An 18,588-nucleotide genomic window follows, 5' to 3' on the forward strand; every position below is an offset into this window, starting at 1 on the left:
AAGGAAGAAACATGGCTTCTATACTTTGATGGATCTGCCACCCCTAGTAATAACACCGGAGGAGCGGGCATAGTGTTGGTGTCTCCATCTGGTGAAGTTTTCTCACATTCGTTCAAGTTGGATTTCCACTGCACCAACAACTCAGCGGAATATGAAGCCTTCCTATTAGGATTATCCTTGGAAAACAAGCATGAGAAACACACCTCGAGATAAGGGGATATTCAAAAATATTGGTCGACCAGATGAATGGAACGTATTCTCTCAAAGAAATCACACTTGCTCCATTCAGAACCGAAGCTCAGCGACTGTTGACCTATTTTGCTGACGCAACGATCGTCCATACTGGACGGACTAATAATAGGCATGCTGATTGCCTAGCAACTCTCGCCTCCAAGCTGCAATTCGAAGGAGCACAGAAGACGATCACTGTACAGAGGCGTGCGGTATCTTTAACTTGGCTCACTCAGATCGAAGACATTCCAGCGAACGATTGGCGAGCATCTATCATTCATGAATTGAGCAGCTCTATTTCAGAAGGCCAAGTCAACCTCAAGGAATTGAAGAACTACTTCTTGCTTCATGGAGGTATATACTATCGAAACCCTGATGGATCTCTATCACGATGTCTTGGGAGCGACGAAGCGGAAGAACAGCTCAAGCGCATACATGAGGAAGACTGTGGGAAAACGTTAGTGGTAACACTTTACAGAAAACTTCAAAGAATGGGGTACTACTGGCCATCCATGGAGACTCAGTCAAGAGCTTTACAAGGATCTTGTCCTGATTTCCGAACAACTCCTCATCACTTAGAGGTTTTGACGGTCCACCACACTGGGGACTGGAGGGATCCTTACATCAAATACCTCCGGGACAACGAACTACCACTGGAAAAGAAGCAATCAGTCAAACTCATTCAGAAAGCTAAGAGATTCGTCTATCTCGATGGGATCTTATACCGCAAAAGCTTTGGTGGAAACTACTGAGGTGCTTAGCCAAACATGAAATCCCTACAATCCTGAAGGAAGTACATGATGGAGAACATCAAGGAAAGAGGAAACTATTTCTTCAAATTCATGAGAAATACTATTGGCCAACCATGGAAAATGATGCTGCCGCACACGTTCAGAGGTGTCACCAATGCCAAACCCATGGTAATATCATCCACACTCCTTGTCTCCCATTGAATTTTGTGAATAGTCTGTGGCCTTTCTACAGCTGGGGACTAGATATCATTGGGAAGATCAATCCAGCATCTTCAAAACAATATGAATACATCATCACTGCGACAGAGTACTTAACCAAGTGGGTCGAAGCTATTCCTCTTCGAAGCACCACTGGAGTTACGATTGCCGCCTTCATCAAAGAGCACATAATATGCAGATTCGGAGTTCCTAAGCATATCATCACAGATAACGGAACTTCTTTTGCCAATCAAGATGTTGAGAAGCTTCTCAATAAATATGGGATCAAACAAATCTTCTCCACGCCTTACCATCCACAAGGAAATGGTCAAGCAGAAAGTACCAACAAGACTTTGGTCAGGATTATCAGTCGGACGATTCATGACAATCCTCGATCATGGCATGAGCAATTACCCATGGCTCTATGGGCTTACAAAACTGCACCAAGGAGCTCAATAGGTACTTCGCCATATTCCCTTGTTTATGGAGCCGACGTCATACTTCCAGCAGAAATCAAAGTTCCCTCGGCCAGGATTGCAGCATCCAGTGGTGTACAATGGGATGAGGCCGAAATCTCCAGATCAAGAATCGCTAAGCTAGACATGCTGGAATCAGGGAGAACCAAGGTGGAAAAATATGTGAAAGCTTACAAACAGAGGATCTCCAGAGCCTACAACAAAATGGCAAGACCTCGAACATTTCAAGTAGGAGATTTGGTATTAAAGACGGCAAAACACATTCAACAAGACATTTCCACTCCTAAGTTCTCTCCTAAATAGGAAGGGCCATATGTTGTTATCAAAGCAGTGTCTAGCGGATACTACAAAATTTTAGCAATCAATAGAGGAAAGGAATGAAACATCATCAATGGAAAATGGCTCAAAGCTTATTGTGCCTGATCCATGAAACAAACTACCTCTTCATCATTTCAAGCATTTTCAAAAATGTAATTTCATTCCTCCAAAGAGCATGTGAATGCTCCTTTGTTCATTAAACATTTCATAAATGAGCAAATTCGTTCATACCATGTTCAACTGTTTCACCCAACTAGAAACTCAGATTTACTCAAAAAACAACAACCACAAATGCTCACTCAAAGCAAACCATCCAGCAACGGATAATCCCTGTAAGAAGCCTCGTCAAGCTTCTTCTGAAAAATCTTGGTCTTTGCCTTCAAGTCTTCGACCGCTTTCTCAACCCTTGCAGACTCCAGAGCAAGTATCCTCTCCTCATCCAATAAAGATGCATTCATGGAAACTGCATCAGCAGCCTCTGCTGCCTTATGAACCTTGTTTATCTCAAGAAGACGACGGAGCCAGCTTACATTGAATCGCAATATCTCACAATTCGAGATCATTTCATCCCATTGGTGCAGTTCATGGTTTTTGACGTCTCGCAAGTGCATCTGATTCATTTCCTCGATGATCGGCGATAACCCCGCTACCGTGGTTAAAAGGGTTGGAAGAAAACCTTTCCACACTTCTGTGGTGGCAATGTGACCATACTTCTTCCAGGTCTTTGTGTACATAGATGCATGACATTTGGGAATCACGAATCCGCCGACCATTTCATTGTCTGGGAAGGTATTAATCAATGGGGCTTCGAATAAAAGTCCAGCGGTTGGGTATTCACGAGCATGGACACTGTCTCCGGTATCCAAGGATCCTACAGAATCTTCACATGCCTGGTTACTGCTTTCCTCAACCTCAACCACGGTCACGGACTTTCCACTCTTTCTTCGTCTAGCATCGACGACGACACGGACATTCGCCTACGATGAAACGAAGGAGTGTTAATCCCGGGACTCAGTATAATCTCAAGAGTCATAGGTTTACTTACAGACGATCCAGCTTCAGCACGAGACGATCCATACCGGGCAGGAGTTCTAACAGTCCGCTTAGGCCTTGCATTATGAGGAGTAGCATTCTTCTTACAGTCCTACGACAAATCATTCTCTTGTGATCAACAATCTCGATTGAACAGAGACAAGAAAGGAGAAGAAGAAGAAGTGTACAACTTACTGATATAGACGTTGTTATTTCACGCTTCGACTGAAGATCATCTTGAGAAGAAATGCTATTGCTCGACATGACGGCAAGAGGGTAGGATCAAAACTTCTCTGCACGATGAAACTGACTCAGGAATGGAAGAAATATTTGCGTGGATCATAGATTTGGAGTCTTGAAGATATATATATCAGGAGATAGTCATATAGTCAACTCAGTTACGAGTTTCACTGAAACCCTAGGCTTCAAAGATCGATACCAAAGACGCGGAGGAAAATAATACACTGGGGACTGAACATCACGGGACAAAGGATAAGCCACGCGGCCTTGTACACGTCATGAATTATCAGCCGTGTTATGTTACTTCTCATGAAAATCGACAAGTCATAATGAATTTGGATATATGGACATTGGTCCATGTCATGGATTAGAAGAAATCTACGTTAACAAAATGTTCATCATTCAGAAGAAAAGTCTAATTGAAGTAAAGTTGTTTAAACAGTCAAAAGAAAGATATCCACTATGAAGACTAAAAAGGGAATGCTCAACCATCTACAAGAATATGGAAGTAAAACTACTCGTCGGACTCATCCGAATTGTCAGCTTCATCGTCACTGTCCTTCTCGAAATCATCTTCTTCAGAGTCACTGTCAGGATCATTGGTGAAGTCCGGTGGACGGAAGATAACATCATCATCTGAATCCGAATTATCTTCTGCTGCAGCTTCAGCTTCAATTTTCTTCATCGTCCTCCAAAGCTCTCTTTCATATCGATTAGGCTTAATGTAACGCTCGGATGGTTCCCATGTGATCTCTCCTTCGGAAGCATCAGCATCGGAAACAGAAGGCACCCCATGCAAGAATTGACACTTCTCCTCAACCCTCTGTCTCTTATGCCGGGTGCGATCTTTTTCACGTTGACGTGCATCCTCCTTTTTGTCTTCAGCTCTTTTCTTTTCGAGTTTAGCAAAAGAGACTCTTCGCGAACCCAAAGGAACATTAGGCTTTTCCCCTTCCTGGGTAACCCTAGCCTTTTATTTCGCTACAGGAACGTCGGAATCCTCATCAGAAGAGCCAGAGGAAGAAGAGGAATACCAATAATCGTAATTGCTTTTATTGTTGGTCGACATTTTCTGGAACCGGAAGATCAAAGATTACTACTATGTAAACAAACCAACATCAGTAAAAAATGGTAACTCTTGACTCTTACCTTTTATACTTCCACTAACAATAGTGATAGTAATGCTAGAGTTAACACCTCAAAATCGTTCGTCTCTTCGAAAACTGCGAAAAACGAATGAAACTTAATTAATTTCGAAACTGATTTTTCATAAAATCATGGACACAATTTTAATAATGTGAACATTCACACAACTGACCTATGAAGTTTACAACAATAAAATATTTCGTCATAAATATATTGTCTATCTTCGAAGGTTCCTCAAAACCCACGTTTCTGATTTTTCGAAAAAACAGCAATTAATGCAACATTGCTTACATAAATTCTCAAGAATTTTATCTGATTCATGCAAATAAAATGTATCATCATATTTTACACAATATATGTCTGGCTGCATATATATATATATATATATATATATATATATATATATATTATTTTTCCTTCGTATCGTCGTTATTTGTCTTTAAAACGAAGGTTTATTTCAAAAATATTGTGAAAGCTCACATCTCATACATATGATAAAGTTTTTATTTACATGAAAGCTCATAAGCAAAATTTTATCACTGGACACAAGTTATCATACATATTTTCCTCGTGTCATCGTTATTTGTCTTTAAAACGAAGGATTATTCCGATTTCATGAAAATTCACTTCTTTTATGATAAAACCTTGGTAACATGAAGACTCATAAACTAAGTTTTATCACTGGACCTAGGTTCATATTAAAAAAAAAAAAAATCTCTCCTAAATCAGGGATTATAGTTAGTTTTCAAAACTAACGATCAACGAACACGTTTTCAAAAACGAGGGTTTTTCATAAAACTCACACTAATCACACATGTATATAACTTCATCATGATCAAAACATGAAAATCATGAGGATCATAAACATCAACATCAAAAAAAAAACACGTACCTGGTCGGCCGGAATGGCCGGCGAACGGACGGCGACTGGCGGCGGCACGCTGGATCCCGGCGGTCTTCTCCTGCTGCTGGCGTGAAGGTGCTGAGATGGTGGAGAGCTGGTCGTGGAAAAAAAAGGATGAATCCCTTTTAATAAAACAATTTTATTTCCAAAACTAATTTCACAGGATTTCTTCTTATGGGGCCCGACCCGCGAATCCTAACCGACCACGGACTCGTCGTCCAAACCAGCGGTTCAACAACAATTTATGATCATTCAACGACGCCCATCGTGACATGAATCCTTCATCAAGTCGTGGTTTGCTCATGCTCTCTAAACCCGGTAACGTCTCAACTACGACTAAGTTCAATTACTGGTATTATTATTTATGGCTGGAAAATCACCATTTAATGCTGACTGATAACACAACTTTCCTCAGTTAAGCAGGGGACTTAATGTAGATGGTGGATTTTCGACAAAGGCTAAAATCGTAAACTCATAATTATACGAAGCTCTGATTCAGCAATCAGACGTGAGTATCGAGACACGGGTCTCTCATCGAATTCTCAACGGAGAGTACTTTCTCTCAGAGTACATGTAGATATGTAGTCTCACGACTGGACAACGACATATCTCATGAATACTGAATACTTTCAGTGATTATTTCATATAGTATCACAGATGGACGGCTCCTAGACAGCTTGCTCTGCTAGTATAGAGCGATAACGTCTTCAGGAAAAACAACAGTTTACCCTGACTATATAAAGGATATGACTTACCGACAAGCTCATATCGGGATAATTAATGCTCCTAGACAGCTTGCTCTGCTAGTATAGAGCCACAAAGTTAATTATTCCTAATTACAATCGCTCATTCCATGGTCGAATCCACGACTGGTCCCATGGAATGGCAATAACAATTGTTCTGATTCATGATCGAATCCACGACTGGTCTCATACAATAACAATTCTATATATTACTATACTACTTATATCTCATTACTCCGATTTCATGATCGAATCCACAACTGGTCTCATAAATGGTAATAGATAAATCTTAATTACTCTGATTCTATGGTCGAATCTACGATCCCATGGAATGGTAATGCTCACTTTATTATTCTGAATTCGTAGTCGAATCCTCAGCTGATCCTATGAATTAATAATAAACATCTTATTACTCAGTTTTGTGAATTATTCTCCACTGAATTCCACAATTAGTAATAAATAATCAACAACCGGGCGTCTGAGCTACCTCTAAGTAAGCCCCGATTCAAATGGTGAAGGTGTATTCAACGACGATACACTAACAGTCACCGCACGAACGAGTATTTCAAAAATACAACGAAACGATGAACCTATGCAAAATAGAAGAAAATAATAAATAATTAAAAATATTGACCAGGGTGCTGGGAGCACGGACACACGACCGACCGACCGTGTCGTGGTCAATCCCACGCCAGTTTTATATTTTTAATGCATTTTTATTATTTTCCATGATTTGATGAAAATTCTCTCATTTTATCAAATCTCCTTCGTCTCGAGGAAACTCCTCGGTTTCATGGTACTTCCATAAATCCATAAAAAAAATATAAAATTAAGGAAAGGAGTGTGGGGCGTGACCATTGGCCAACCGGCCATGCCTTGGTCCCAACCGGCCCCACCCCCGGTTCCTTATTTATTATTTTATTATTATTTCTCTAATTTCATGAAAAAACTCCTTGATTTCATGGTATTTTTGCACAAATCATCAAAAATAATAAAATAAAATAAATTATGAAAACTTGTGGGACCGGGCCTTGGCCGGCCGGCCATGCCCTAGCCGGTCCCACACGCCCCTTTGTTTTATTATTTTATTATTAGTTTTCCTTGAATTCATCAAATTCCTTGATTTCATGGTATTTCTCTCAAATTAGGAAAAATTCCCTCAAATCATCAAAATACCTAAAAATATTAAAAAATTATGAAAACTCGTGGGACCGGGCCCAGCCGGCCGCCATGCCTCCACGGTCCCACACGCCCTTGTTTTTATTATTTTAATATTTTTTGCTTCCTTGAACTCATGAAAACTCCTTCAATTCATGGAAACTCCCTAAATTCATCAAATTTCTCAAAATTCATGAATTTTTCATAAAATCATCAAAATATTATAAAATTAAGGAAAAGGCACCACGGGACCGTGGTCACGACCGGCCGACCATGCCTTGACCACGGCGGTCCCACGCCTCCTCATTCCTTATTTTATAATTATTTTTCATCATCTCATGGTGTTTTCCTCAGTTTCGTCGAAACCCTAATTTTGGCATATTTTCTCGAATGGATGCTCAATTGCACGCCAGAAAATATCAAAATTCTCAGGACTGAGACGCGGACGCCTTGGGGACACGAGCACGCTATCTTGACCGACCAAGATTGGCTCTTTGGCTCACGGAAGCCGGTCCCATCAATTTTCACAGTTTTGACCTAATTTGCACAATTGCTCGTATTAGGTCCAAAACTCTTCCAAACACTTTGGATTTTCATGAAGTGATCGTCAGGCGGTCACGTGACAACCCAGGGCCGGTTTCATGACTCCATGGTCGGTCCCTCGCCTCGTCATAATTAATTAGGTTTTCTCACCTAAGGCTCAGACGAGCATTTTGAATAAATGATTAAGCCAGCATTTAATCATCTTCACCAACAAATCGTCAACTCTTCAGGAGTTCTTCGTATTTGCTCACGTGAGCATATGGACACTACATGGTTGATCCACGGTCCCATGTAGTCGCTCCCTCCTTCGTCCCATGGTTAAACTTCTGACGAACCATGAATTGATCATCAATTGATCAAATTAGGGTTTCTGAATCCAAGGATCATCATTCCAGATTCCAACCTTAATAATTTTACGACGACCTCATGGTCATTAATTTTATTAATTATGCTCGGTTCAACGACCAGTATTCTAATTAATATTTTGGTACGCTGCCAATAATCCATCAGATGAGCAACACATGCTCAGACGATCAAATATTCAACAATTCATCACATGAGCAACACTTGCTCAGATGATAAATATTTGCTCAATATTGGTTCAACAATCAATATTCAACGATCCATCGAATGAGCAATACTTGCTCACTTCATCGTAAGAACTATACCTCTGTCTCATGACATGTTCAATTCATGAGTTTCAGAACATCATGTTCAACTCAGCAACTACATGGACTCATCGTCCCATCAAACCACGAAGTCATCAATTGACTAACAAACCACGAGACGTCAATCGTGTCACTTGGGGGATATCACTTAGGGTTTTGGTCTGGCGGTCTACGGCACGTGTGTTCAAACACACGATGGAATGTGAGCAAGTCGTGCAATCAGTTGAAGGAATTCACGAGGTAGTGGGTGGAAAATCGACCAAGTCTCCACACGTTGAGCAACTGGTTTCAAACACGATCTCCACTTCCCCACTCCTTGATTCCATCAACTGTCACACTTCATGGAATCATGGTGTCTAAAATTCCAGCAATATAAATAAGTCTCTGAATCATGATTGAATCATCATCATCAATATCATCAATCTCACGTCTCATCGACAACACGAGATCATCAACTCATCAATTGAGCAACTACTCTCAATTGAGCAATTTCAATCATCAGAGCTTATCATATTCAGAATTCACACACCCACAATCTTTGATTACCATTGATTCCACACATTTCCAGCTTCCCTCCTACAGATCAACCCATCCTCTCTTGTGACCGAATTTACTCTGGAACGGTCATTGTCTTGATTTAGGCCGGAGTACTACAGATTGATCTCTCGAATCTAAAGCACCCCCTTTGCAGCGGTGCATCTGTGTGAGGTTTAACATTTCGCTCGGTTCGAGGAGTCTCCTCCTCGCGGTCGTCTCCTCAATTCCTTAAAAACCAGCAAATCGTTTTTCCCCATCTACAGATTGGCGACCACAGTGGGAGATTATCTCTCGGTTGCAATCTAACAATCTCACAAGATGGTTGGTCTTAGGACTAATTCAACTAATTCAGATCAGAATATTTCAAACGGCAACATTCCTCATGTTACACCTGGCGGCATGGAAGGCAGAGGGATCCCGACTTTGGCAGAGTTGGCTCAAATCCTAGAGGTCCATACCAGGAACATGGACCTGATGAAGGAGACGATAAACCACATCCTCGACTTTCTCATCAGATTAACATCCGAGTTAGGCGGTATCTCCGCTCCAGAAGCCTCAACACCGGGGACTGAAGCGTCATCTGACCCTCAAATCAACAGCTTCACCACATACGAGAAGCCGGTGGAACAAGAGGTCACACATTTGATTGAAAATCTATGTGAACTCCTGCACTTCTCCAGGGATCAGCGCACAGACACATTTTCAGCACTCAACCAGATATCATCCAGCGTGCAAATAACGCCACCAACACCATCAGTTGAAGAAGTCTCCCTAGTGCCTGGGCATTCGATCGACAACATCTCTTTTGGAGAAGAATCGCATGACGGATGAAGGACACAACCGATCATTGTATGTCACTGGTTTCATCAAAGGCACCGAATTTAGAAGAGATCTTGTTGACACCGGTGCTTCCACCAACATTGTCACTATGAAGACTCTCAGGATGGCCAGATTCCCACAAGGTAAAATCGTTCGCTATCCCATCCTAATGATAGGATTTGAAGTAAGTCAAAGCCATACATATGGATATGCGTACATAGATTTGAGGGTAGGGCCGATTCGATCGAAATCAAAGTTTCATGTGATCGAGCAAGAACCTGACTACCACATAATACTGGGACGCCCATGGCTCCATGATAACAAGGTGGTTCCTTCAACATACCATCAATGCATGAAGGCCCTGCTCGACAACAAGATCGTTCGCATTCCGGCCTCATAATCTCCTTATGCTCCCGTCTATGATACTGAGTTCCTTGAATCTCAAAAAGGCGTCCCGGAACATCCAAGCAGGATTCGCAGTACTCCACTTCCAAGCTGGAAGACTATCGAGACGGCTGATAACGATCCGTCATCCTCAGCTGCTAAAATGATCAAGTCACCTACTGCACCGACTAAACGCCATAATGATCAAGTCTCAACTCCATGGACAAGCTTCACGACCGATCGAGACGTAGAAGGGAGAGTCATTTATCGCCGACGGAAAGATTAGCAATTAATCGGGGAAAACGATGAAAAGTCTCCCCACCATGAAGAATCGTGTCAGAGTGAGCTATCACTTGAAGTAGAAATCCAAGATGCCCCACGACAACTACAGGCCGGCACTGACTCTACCACTGACGATCTTGAAACAATCAACATTGGGACTGAAGACGATCCAAGGCCAATCGTGATCAGTTCAGCGCTATCACCAGAGGAGCGGATCGAGCTGGTAAAATTATCGAAAGAATATCAAGATGTCTTCGCCTGGACGTACGAAGAAATGTCGGGTCTGGATGACAAACTCGTCACCCATCACCTGCACATCGTCCCTGGTTCCAAAGATGTCAAACAACCGCCCAGACAATTTAGACACGAAGTCGAGGAGCAAATCAAGGTCGAAATCCAGAAACTGTTGGCAGCAGGGTTCATCAAGCCTATTCTTCATCCAACGTGGCTAGAAAATGTGGTACCTGTTAAGAAGCAAAATGGTCAAATCAGATGTTGTGTCGACTTCAGGAACTTGAATAAATGTTGTCCAAAGGATGATTTTCCTCTACCCAACATTGACATGCAACCAGTGGTCACGGTATGTTCTCATTCATGGACGGCTATAGTGGGTACAACCAGATCAAGATGTATGAACATGACGCCAACAAGACTGCGTTCCGTACTCCCATTGGGAATTTTCACTACACTGTGATGCCCTTTGGATTAAAAAATTCTGGTGCCACCTATCAACGAGCCATGACTGCCATATTCCACGACATGATGCACAAGCAAGTGGAAGACTATGTTGATGATGTGGTGGTAAAATCGAAGACCCGGGCATCTCATCTCGAAGTTCTAAGGCAGTTGTTTGAAATATGCAGGGAATACAAATTAAAAATGAATCCTTTGAAGTGCGCATTTGGAGTTTCTTCCGGAAAATTCTTAGGATTCCTGGTCACGGATGAAGGGATCAAGGTCGACCCAGACAAGGAAAAAGCTATTACCACCATGCCTCCTCCACGTAACGTGAAGGAACTACAGAGCTTTATGGGCAAGGTAAATTATATTCGACGCTTCATTCCTGGATTAGCTCAACTCATCGCTTCGTTCACACCTCTGCTGAAGAAAGGAGCAAGCTTCACCTGGACAGATGTTCAACAAGAAGCTTTCCATAAAATACAACAGATATATTATTGTCATCGGCCGTCATGAGGTCTCTAGTGCAGGGACGACCCCTGATTCTTTACACAGCCTCCAATGATGTCGCCATTGGCGCACTCGCTCAGGAAGACGACGAAGGCGTCGAATGACCGATTTACTACTTCAGCCGCACAATGAGAGATGCTCAACTCCGATATCCAAAGGCCGAAAGGGCATGCCTGGCATTGGTACATGCAATCCATAAGTTCAGACATTACTTACTATCTAACAGGGTCGTACTCATCTCCAAAGCTGATCCCATAAATTTCTTGCTATCAAAGCCAGCCTTGTCTATACTATCGAAACCCTGATGGATCTCTATCACGATGTCTTGGGAGCGACGAAGCGGAAGAACAACTCAAGCGCATACATGAGGAAGACTGTGGGCAAACGTTAGTGGTAACACTTTACAGAAAACTTCAAAGAATGGGGTACTACTAGCCATCCATGGAGACTCAGTCAAGATCTTTACAAGGATCTTGTCCTGATTGCCAAACACCTCCTCATCACTTAGAGGTTTTGACGGTCCACCACACTAGGGACTGGAGGGAGCCTTACATCAAATACGAACTACCACTGGAAAAGAAGCAAGCAGTCAAACTCATTCAGAAAGCTAAGAGATTCGTCTATCTCGATGGGATCTTATACCGCAAAAGCTTTGGTGGAAATTTACTGAGGTGCTTAGCCGAACATGAAATCCCTACAATCCTGAAGGAAGTACATGATGGAGAACATCAAGGAAAGAGGAAACTATTTCTTCAAATTCATGAGAAATATTATTGGCCAACCATGGAAGATGATGCATCCGCACACGTTCAGAGGTGTCACCAATGCCAAACCCATGGTAATCTCATCCACACTCCTTGTCTCCCATTGAATTATGTGAATAGTTCGTTGCCTTTCTACAGCTGGGGACTAGATATCATTGGGAATATCAATCCAGCATCTTCAAAACAACATGAATACATCATCACTGCGACAGAGTACTTAACCAAGTGGGTCGAAGCTATTCCTCTTCGAAGCACCACTGGAGTTACGATTGCCGCCTTCATCAAAGAGCACATAATATGCAGATTCAGAGTTCCTAAGCATATCATCACAGATAACGGAACTTATTTTTCCAATCAAGATGTTGAGAAGCTGCTCAATAAATATGGGATCCAACAAATCTTCTCCACGCCTTACCATCCACAAGGAAATGGTCAAGCAGAAAGTACCAACAAGACTTTGGTCAGGATTATCAGTCGGACGATTCATGACAATCCTTGATCATGGCATGAGCAATTACCCATGGCTCTATGGGCTTACAGAACTGCACCAAGGAGCTCGATCAGTACTTCTCCATATTCCCTTGTCTATGGAGCCGACGCCATACTTCCAGCAGAAATCAAAGTTCCCTCAGCCAGGATTGCAGCATCCAGTGGTGTACAATGGGATGAGGCCGAAATCTCCAGACCAAGAATCGCGGAGCTAGATATGCTGGAATCAAGGAGAACCAAGGTGGAAAAATATGTGGAAGCTTACAAACAGAGGATCTCCAGAGCCTACAACAAAATGGTAAGACCTCGAACATTTCAAGTAGGAGATTTGGTATTAAAGACGGCAAAGCACATTCAACAAGACATGTCCACTCCTAAATGGGAAGGGCCATATGTTGTTATCAAATCAGTGTCTAGCGGATACCACAAAATTTTAGCAATCAATGGAGGAAAGGAAGGAAACATCATCAATGGCAAATGGCTCAAAGCTTATTATGCATGATCCATGAAACAAACTACCTCTTCATCATTTCAAGCATTTTCAAAAATGTAATTTCATTCCTCCAAAGAGCATGTGAATGCTCCTTTGTTCATTAAACATTTCATAAATGAGCAAAATTCGTTCATACCATGATCAACTGTTTCACCTAACTAAAAACTCAGATTTACTCAAAAAACAACAACCACAAATGCTCACTCAGATCAAACCATCCAGCAACGGATAATCCCTGTAAGAATCCACGTCAAGCTTCTTCTGAAAAATATTGGTCTTTGCCTTCAAGTCTTCGACCACTTTCTCAACCCTTGCTGACTCCAGAGCCAGTATCTTCTCCTCATCCAGTAAATCTGCATTCATGGAAATTGCATCAGCAGCCTCTGTTGCCTTATGAACCATTGTTATCTCAAGACGACGACGGAGCCAACTTACATTGAATCGCAATATCTCACAATTCGAGATCATTTCATCCCATTGGTGCAGTTCATGGTTTTTGACGTCTCTCAAGTGCATCTGATTCATTTCCTCGATGATCGGCAATAACCCCGCTACCGTGGTTAAAAGGGTTGGAAGAAAACCTTTCCACACTTCTGTGATGGAAATGTGACCATACTTCTTCCAGATCTTGGTGTACAGAGATGCATGACATTTGGGAATCACGAATCCGCCGACCATTTCATTGTCTGGGAAGGTATTAATCAATGGGGCTTCGAATAAAAGTCCAGCGGTTGGGTATTCACGAGCATGGACACCGTCTCTGGTCTCCACGGATCCTACAGAATCTTCACATGCCTGGTTACTGCTTTCCTCAACCTCAACCACGGTCACGAACTTTCCACTCTTTCTTCGTCTATCATCGACGACGACACGGACATCCGCCTACGATGAAACGAAGGAGTGTTAATTCCGGGACTCAGTATAATCTCAAGAGTCATAGGTTTACTTACAGACGATCCAGCTTCAGCACGAGCCGATCCATACCGGGCAGGAGTTATAACAGTCCGCTCAGGCCTTGCATTATGAGGAGTAACATTCTTCTTACAGTCCTACGACAAATCATTCTCTTGTGATCAACAATCTCGATTGAACAAAGACAAGAAAGGAGAAGAAGTGTACAACTTACTGAGATAGACGTTGATATTTCACGCTTCGACTGAAGATCATCTTGAGAAGAAATGCTATTGCTCGACATGACGACAAGAGGGTAGGATCAAAACTTGTATGCACGATGAAACTTTTATTGTTGGTCGACATTTTCTGGAACCGGAAGATCAAAGATTACTACTATGTAAACAAACCAACATCAGTAAAAAATGGTAACTCTTGACTCTTACCTTTTATACTTCCACTAACAATAGTGATAGTAATGTTAGAGTTAATATCTCAAAATCGTTTGTCTCTTCGAAAACTGCGAAAAACGAATGAAACTTAATTAATTTCGAAACTGATTTTTCATAAAATCACGGACACAATTTTCATAATGTGAACATTCACACAACTGACCTATGAAGTTTACAACAATAAAATATTTCGTCATAAATATATTGTCTATCTTCGAAGGTTCCTCAAAACCCACGTTTCTGATTTTTCGAAAAAACAACAATTAATGCAACATTGCTTACATAAATTATCAAGAATTTTATCTGATTCATGCAAATAAAATGTATCATCATATTTTACACAATATATGTCATGGCTTCATATATATATATATATATAAATTATTTTTCCTTCGTATCGTCGTTATTTGTCTTTAAAACGAAGGTTTATTTCAAAAATATTGTGAAAGCTCACATCTCATACATATGATAAAGTTTTTTATTTACATGAAAGCTCATAAGCAAAATTTTATCACTGGACACAAGTTAATCATACATATTTTCCTCCGTGTCATCGTTATTTGTCTTTAAAACGAAGGATTATTCCGATTTCATGAAAATTCACTTCTTTTATGATAAAACCTTGGTAGACATGAAGACTCATAAACTAAGTTTTATCACTGGACCTAGGTTCATATTTAAAAAAAAAAAAAAAAATCTCTCCTAAATCAGGGATTATAGTTAGTTTTCAAAACTAACGATCAAACGAACGTACGTTTTCAAAAACGAGGGTTTTTTCATAAAACTCACACTAATATACACACATGTATATAACTTCATCATGATCAAAACATGAAAAAATCATGAGGATCATAAACATCAACATCAAACAAAAAAAAAATACACGTACCTGGTCGGCCGGAAATGGCCGGCGGCAACGGACGGCGACTGGCGGCGGCGACGCTGGATCCCGGCGGTCTTCTCCTGCTGCTGGCGTGAAGGTGCTGAGATGGTGGAGAGCTGGTCGTGGGAAAAAAAAGGATTAATCCCTTTTATATCAATTTTATTTCCAAAACCTAATTTTCTAAGGATTTCTTTATTGGGCCCGACCCGCGAATCCTAACCGACCACGGACTCGTCGTCCAAACCAGCGGTTCAACAACAATTTATGCTCATCAAACGATGCTCCAATCATGACATTGAAACCTTCATCAAGTCGTGGTTTGCTCATGCTCTCTAAACCCGGTAACGTCTCAACTTACGACTAAGTTCAATTACTGGTATTATTATTTATGGCCGGAAAATCACCATTTAATGCTGACTGATGAAACAACTTTCCTCAGTAAGCAGGGGACTTAATGTAGATGGTGGATTTTCGACAAAGGCTAAAATCGTAAACTCATAATTATACGAAGCTCTGATTCAGCAATCAGACGTGAGTATCGAGACACGGGTCTCTCATCGAATTCTCAACGGAGAGTACTTTCTCTTAGAGTACATGTAGATATGTAGTCTCACGACTGGACAACGGCATATCTCATGAATACTGAACACTTTCGGTGATTATTTCTATATAGTATCACGAGATGGACGGCTCCTAGACAGCTTGCTCTGCTAGTATAAAGCGATAACGTCTTCAGGAAAAAACAACAAGTTCACCCTGACTATATAAAGGATATGACTTACCGACAAGCTCATATCGGGATAATTAATGCTCCTAGACAGCTTGCTCTGCTAGTATAGAGCCACAAAGTTAATTATTCCTAATTACAATTGCTCCTATTCCATGGTCGAATCCACGACTGGTCCCATGGAATGGCAATAAACAATTGTTTTGATTATATGATCGAATCCACAACTGGTCTCATAAATGGTAATAGATAAATCTTAATTACTCTGATTCTATGGTCGAATCTACGATCCCGTGGAATGTGCTCACTTTAATATTATGAATTCGTAGTCGAATCCTCAGCTGATCCTATGAATTAATAATAAACATCTTATTGCTCAGTTTTGTGAATTATTCTCCACCGAATTCCACAATTAGTAACAAATAATCAACAACCAGGCATCTGAGCTACCTCTAAGTACTCCCCGATTCAAATGGTGAAGGTGTATTCAACGACGATACACTAACAGTCACCGCACGAACGAGTATTTCAAAAATACAACGAAACGATGAACCTATGCAAAATAGGGAAGAAAATAATAAATAATTAAAAATATTGACCAGGGTGCTGGGAGCACGGACACACGACCGACCGACCGTGTCGTGGTCAATCCCACGCCAGTTTTATATTTTTAATGCATTTTTATTATTTTCCATGATTTGATGAAAATTCTCTCATTTTATCAAATCTCCTTCGTCTCGAGGAAACTCCTCGGTTTCATGGTACTTCCATGAATCCATAAAAAATAATATAAAATTAAGGAAAGGAGTGTGGGGCGTGACCATTGGTCAGCCGGCCATGCCTTGGTCCCAACCGGCCCCACACCCCACGATTCCTTATTATTTTATTATTTTTATTATTATTTCTTTAATTTCATGAAAAAACTCCTTGATTTCATGGTATTTTGCACAAATCATCAAATAATAATAAAATAAAATAAATTATGAAAACTTGTGGGACCGGGCCTTGGCCGGCCGGCCATGCCCTAGACGGTCCCACACGCCCCTTTGTTTTATTATTTTATTATTAGTTTTCCTTGAATTCATCAAATTCCTTGATTTCATGGTATTTCTCTCAAATTAGGAAAAATTCCCTCAAATCATCAAAAACACCTAAAAAATATTAAAAAATTATGAAAACTCGTGGGACCGGGCCCAAGCCGGCCGGCCATGCCTCCACGGTCTCACACGCCCTTGTTTTTATTATTTTATATTTTTTGCTTCCCTGAACTCATGAAAACTCCTTCAATTCATGGAAACTCCCTAAATTCATCAAATTTCTCAAAATTCATGAATTTTTCATAAAATCATCAAAATATTATAAAATTAAGGAAAAGGCACCATGGGACCGTAGTCACGACCGACCGACCATGCCTTGACCACGACGGTCCCACGCCTCCTCATTCCTTATTTTATAATTATTTTTCATCATCTCATGGTGTTTTCCTCAGTTTCGTCGAAACCCTAATTTTGGCATATTTTCTCGAATGGATGCTCAATTGCACGCCAGAAAATATCAAAATTCTCAGGACTGAGACGCGGACGCCTTGGGGACACGAGCATGATATCTTGACCGACCAAGATTGGCTCTTTGGCTCACGGAATCCGGTCCCACCAATTTTCACAGTTTTGACCTAATTTGCACAATTGCTCGTATTAGGTCCAAAACTCTTCCAAACACTTTGGATTTTCATGAAGTGATCGTCAGGCGGTCACGTGACAACCCAGGGCCGGTTTCATGAATCCATGGTCGGTCCCTCGCCTCGTCATAATTAATTAGGTTTTCTCACCTAAGGCTCATACGAGCATTTTTGAATAAATGATTAAGCCAGCATTTAATCATTCTTCCACCAACAAATCGTCAACTCTTCAGGAGTTCTTCGTATTTTCTCACGTGAGCATATGGACACTACATGGTTGATCCACGGTCCCATGTAGTCGCTCCCTCCTTCGTCTGGTTAAACTTCTGACGAACCATGAATTGATCATCAATTGATCAAATTAGGGTTTCTGAATCCAAGGATCATCATCCCAGATTCCAACCTTAATAATTTTACGATGGACTCATGGTCATTAATTTTATTAATTATGCTCGATTCAACGACCAGCATTCTAATTAATATTTTTGTTACGCTGCTAATAATCCATCAGATGAGCAACACATGTTCAGACGATCAAATATTCAACAATTCATCACATGAGAAGCACTTGCTCAAATGAGGAATATTTGCT

The sequence above is a fragment of the Papaver somniferum genome, chromosome 7 (assembly GCF_003573695.1).
Source record: "Papaver somniferum cultivar HN1 chromosome 7, ASM357369v1, whole genome shotgun sequence".
Lineage (NCBI taxonomy): Eukaryota > Viridiplantae > Streptophyta > Magnoliopsida > Ranunculales > Papaveraceae > Papaver > Papaver somniferum.